Here is a 5596-nt window from a genome sequence, read left to right as displayed (position 1 = left end):
AGCCAAAAAGCGCGCATGGATGCGTTCATGGTTAGTGGTAGAACCAATGCACGTAGAAGCAGGTTGAGGAGACGCGGCAAGTCTTGTGGTCTTGGTCTTGGTATGTAAACAAAGGCGGAAAATTTGCAGACGGAAACGATCCCTATCGTCTGACAAACTCATGTGATAAGTTCATGCGGAACGTTGAAAAATAGACGGAAATCGCATTAACCAGCTTGCAGCAGCACGCCAGTGACGCCACCACTGCCAGCTCTCGTCATAAATATAAACCCTACCTTATGGCAACACAAGTGCCTTTCCTAGCTATGTTATTAGTCTATTTTCAGCCATTCTTTCTCATACTTTTATATATACCTAAAACAACAAATTTAGGGGACTTGTGGGAATGAGGGTGTTCTTGAGTTGGGGAGAAGGCAGCAAATAATTCACCCATTTAGAATAAAAACTCGGTATTACGCAATGCAATGACGGTGTGTACGTAAAATGAGGCGTCTGTGAGTCTTACTTACATAGACTGTATTATATGGTGAACTATCAAAAACCAGTAGTGTCCGTCATGGGTGACGCTAAGTGTGCTATTTACGTAGGCCACCAAAGAAGTCTATTCATTATTTCAAGTTGTTATCACACCACCACGTAACGTAATATGGTAAACAAGTACTTATCAAAACACCTCACTGAAGACTGACCGCGAGCCACGTGTTCTATTGTTATCTGTTTTGGTCAGGCAGTGTCGTATTTATAGCTGGTGAAATCACAAACAGCTACACCTACTAAAATTAATTATTACAATGTTCCAATGTTGAGATAACTTACATTAGCTTCGTAGGTCGTGGCAGCTTCTGTTAACACTGACAAAAATAATAACTGCACATAAACACACAACTATGGTAGTGGACAAACTCGACAAAATGACAATCGTTGTCAGCACATGGCCCCAACTATCCCACGTTCATGTGGGAGTGAAATCATTGAGTTCATTATTTATTTTAATATTTTATTACACAAATACGCCATTTTTAATAAAAACGAAAACAATGTAGTATTTTTTCTATTAAAATTAGCTTGCTAGGCTCATGATAATCTAACTTCATTTTTTTTTTTCATTTCATTTATATATTTCATTCATTTGCTTTATCTTTATTACAAAAACAATATCATTTTAAATGACTAAAATTCGTCATCTTTAATTTAACTAAATCTATATAGGTTTTAATTAAGTAAACTTTATTTTCTTCTATCAATCTACATACCTAGGGAGGGTACCTAGACATATGAGATGATTTAATATGCTTTCACTGCCAATTGAAAAATTATTATTTAAAAATTGGTCTAAAGAAAAACCTCGTAGACTGACTATGATGTAAAATAAAAAGAAAAGAAAAATGAGCAATGAATGCCATCACTCACTCACAGATGTCATCAGCTGTGTGGGCGAATTCCAGCAACCTTCCTCCTTTTCAGCACTCAGAAATTTTTCGATTAATCTAAATTGTTTGCTTGTCTTCTGGGCGAAGATGGTAAGTTATTGTTACTTTGGTACGTGGAGCACATTTTCCATTAGTCAGTAAGAAGAACAAAAGACGTGAGAGCTGATGTGACGGTCAATTGGAAATTCTGCACCTTCCGAAAAATGACTGCGAATTTATGAGCTATTATCTCCTGGAATATTACTTCAGCGGAGCTACTGAGTACGATAAGTAACTCTGTTGATGGAATATGTCTGTAGTGCTGAAACTGTATAATGTACGAGTGAGCTTCAAAGAGTGCAAGGGATTTATAAACGATAGGCTATAACGACACGTGGTAAATGCAACAGATATATTTTATTTACATTGGAGGCAGTCTTGTACAGTTTGTTATGATGGACACTGAGTATTTGATGTGTCTTATTTTGCATTTGCTTATGTATTTATTCAATTATCACTTTCTTTTCAGAGGACAAGCTAATATTCGTTTTGAACAAGTGTCATGATAATCACCTGAGTATTTGATGCGTCTTTTTTTTTTTTTAGCATTTTCTTTATATATTTTATTTTTTAATCACTTTCTTTCCACAGGATATGCAGGTATTCGGCCTTCACTTGTTTGTGGTCCTATTTCACCTATGAGACTGAAGTGTTCCTTCCAGCTTAACACTCAGACCCATGTCATTCATTGTATTATAGTATATATTGTTATGGTTTGTAACTACTCTTATTATCACTGATTTATTAAGGTTAATCATATGAGAGAGAGAGAGAGAGAGAAGGTGATGGAATATTATACTACTTGAAAAGTGTGAAAATTGAGTTCAAGATAGTTTGCCATGATTTTGATTTTCTGAAAGATATATTTCTTATGACTACTTATTAATTCACAGCAGTTGTATTTTTCTAAGTATAAGACAGTTTTCATACTTGTGGACACACTTTTTACAACAGGACTTGCTTGTAGCCTGAAATCTTTAGGTACAGACTGACTGAGTATTAGAAGAAATAGGTAACTGATCACTGACTTCAGAGCATTTGGTGGCTGATAATGCTAGAATTCTTGCAGACCCATTGGAGACAGTTCACTGTGTGTTTCATAAGAAGGTGCAATCTTTCAATCAAGATCTGGACCAAAGCCAAAATGCAGGTAACTAGAGGTATGCTGGAATGTACAGTATGTTCATGTATGCTTTGAGAGTATTAAGGTCTTTCAAAGCTTCACACACCTTGTTAGTGTGATAGGATAGTGCATAATACTACTTAGCATATACAGCCAGTGCTAGTATGTGATATCTGCTCAAGAGGACAAATATTCAAATTTCAAAGCCATATGTGCTCCATCTTTATACTTATGAATTGGATGTCTGAAGATACAGATGCAGATATCAACTCTATGAAATTGTAGATGTAGATGCAGTTGAGGATATGAGGGAAAAATTTTTAATGTGGATTCATTTGGAATGTGAATACATTTGTGAATGTCATTGTGGATGTGGATATATATTGTTTTAACATTGATATCCTGTACATACATTTTGATTTATGAAACACTTTCAACCATCTAAGTCTATCTACAGTCTACACATTACCAGGATGCAGGACATGGCTACATGTCATCTTGTATGCCACCAACCTCTTCCCCCAACTTTTATCCTTTGGAAAGTGGCAAAATAGATAACATAATGGTGAGTGCCACTCATCTGTATAGCTTGTATTCTTTTTCAGAATTTGGCTCAGAATGGTATCAAATTTCCAATAGAATATCATCATGAAAATTTCTCTCTCTCTCTCTCTCTCTCTCTCTCTCTCTCTCTCTCTCTCTCTCTCTCTCTCTCTCTCTCTCTCTCTCTCTCTCTCTCTCTCTCTCTCTCTCTCATATATATATATATATATATATATATATATATATATATATATATATATATATATATATATATATATATATATATATATATATATATATATATATATATATATATATATATATATATATATATATATATATATATATATATATATATATATATATATATATATATATATATATATATATATATATATATATATATATATATATATATATATATATATATATATATATATATATACATATATAATGTAGATATTGCTTGCATTGGCAATGTTTATGTTGGCCAGTGCTTGCATTGGCAATGTAGATACAGATTGATTTTTTTTTTTTTTTTTTTTTTTTTTTTTTTATGCTTATAACAAAGTGATGTCTTGACGTCCTGGGTAATAAATATATGCTCAGGTTTATAGCGTTTCTTTAGAGTGACTGTGTCAGGTCAAAAAAAATATTCAACGAACATAATTGATGCTTGTTACTGGCTGCCTGTGAAGGAAATTGTGGCTGTTTGGTCATGTCACATGCTTCCAAAACCTCAGTCCTGCTCTTATGCTTGCTTTTTTAGGAGACAATCCTGAGTGCAGAAGAGCAAGGGTACATCCACAAAGTTCATGGTTGGAGCAGGTTGACTGATCCTGGTGTTTGAAACTAGAAGGCTTTCTGCATGAGGATGTGCTTACTGATGTCACTGTTAGGGGAGGTAGCAGGTGAGTAAATGCACCTCTGCAATGTTACTCCTGCATAAAGTATATAATGCTTGTTTAGATGTAAGGTTGACCAAGTATTGCTGACAAGTCCTATTAGTCTCAGTTTTAACTAACTATGCTTAAAATCTGTTTCTGAAAGTATCAAACATTAGAAACTTCTGAACATCATTATCAAGACAGAATAAGAAAGTCTTTCATAACATGTTAGCATAACACAATTTCAGTTTAATCCCTGCTTCTTTATTGATATGTGATGTTTTAAGTCTATAATACAGTATAGCTACAAAAGAACATTTGGCAAGATAAGAGTGGAATTCATGAAATGTACTTAAAAGTTTGGTTAGTGACTAATACCTTATAGTATGTTATATATATATATATATATATATATATATATATATATATATATATATATATATATATATATATATATATATATATATATATATATATATATATATATATATTTACACGTATGTTATTTTCGTTTTTTCCCCATTTTTATATATGGATCCAGACCATTTGCATTTGACCATGCTTCTTGAACATGATTCCAACCTAGAGATGTACGTTTAGTGTGGACAAAAGGATATGTTGAGGTTTTGTGTAGCACAGCCTTTTTTTTTTATGATGATTGCAGATCCTGGAAGAAAATTTGAAATTTTTCCAATCATATTTGTCATCATCTTAGGTATGGCATAGACATGTAGCAAGAATAACTTGCATCATTTGAGTCCATCATTACAGCAATAGAGCTTCATCGCTTGCTGCAATTAACATTATTGAAGACCTGTATAGCCTTGGTCAGCAGCCTTCCTATGAAAGGCAACAGTGTCAAGAAGGAAGTGTTGTTCAAGAGCAGCAATTATTTTTCAGAATGTGTCTCACCTCCATGAAGAAAATCAGTTATGATGTGACTTGCTGATCTCTATATTGAAGAAGCCTCATCCATACCTGGTCTCCAGCCGGGACTTAGGAGAAGAGAATGGGGAAAGTCTATTGATAGGTACACAGTGCATTCATCATTGTGAAACCTTACCATGCAGAACTCCATCTGCTGAAATGAAGCAGGTTCTAAAAAGGACTGCTAAAGTAAGGAATTTTCAATCTTTTTCTCTTGAAGAACTCCCTGAGTTATGATCTGACATCAAACAGAATGTTAATTTTGTTACTGACAGTAACTCAATATGCAATGGTATACTGCAAAGGATATTATCAGATCAGCCATCTAAGTACCTTTGGAATGTTAATTTAGGTACTGTTACTAACTCAATATGCAATGGTATGCTGCAAAGGATATATTTAGATCAACCATCTAAGTACCCCTGGAAATCTTGTGAACCCCTGGAGGTTTGCAAACCCCAGGTTGAGAACCCCTGATTAAGGTAGTCAACTATATAAAAACTGTAATTTTAAATACTGGTATATTATATCTTTGAGATTTATCCATATTATATCTTGAGACTTCTGCATAAGGATATGAAATCTAAACATGAAGCTTTGTTTTTTGGGCACAATTGTACATTGGCCATCAAAGGACAGCATGCTTG

At 33.9% G+C, this 5596-nt stretch overlaps 1 long non-coding RNA gene across 1 annotated transcript; it reads left to right on the top strand.

Moving 5' to 3' along the window:
* The first annotated feature begins 1420 nt into the window (after positions 1 to 1420).
* LOC123503925 lies at positions 1421 to 3267 on the top strand. Its single transcript, XR_006674641.1, has 3 exons — positions 1421 to 1520; positions 2539 to 2619; positions 3065 to 3267. It is a non-coding gene; the product is annotated as an uncharacterized LOC123503925 (long non-coding RNA).
* The last annotated feature ends 2329 nt before the right edge of the window (positions 3268 to 5596 follow it).

Source organism: Portunus trituberculatus, chromosome 15, assembly GCF_017591435.1.
Source record: "Portunus trituberculatus isolate SZX2019 chromosome 15, ASM1759143v1, whole genome shotgun sequence".
In the NCBI taxonomy this organism is placed as follows: domain Eukaryota; kingdom Metazoa; phylum Arthropoda; class Malacostraca; order Decapoda; family Portunidae; genus Portunus; species Portunus trituberculatus.
The sequence above is the reverse complement of the archived record's forward strand: the minus strand, read 5'-3'. Positions and strand labels throughout refer to the sequence as shown.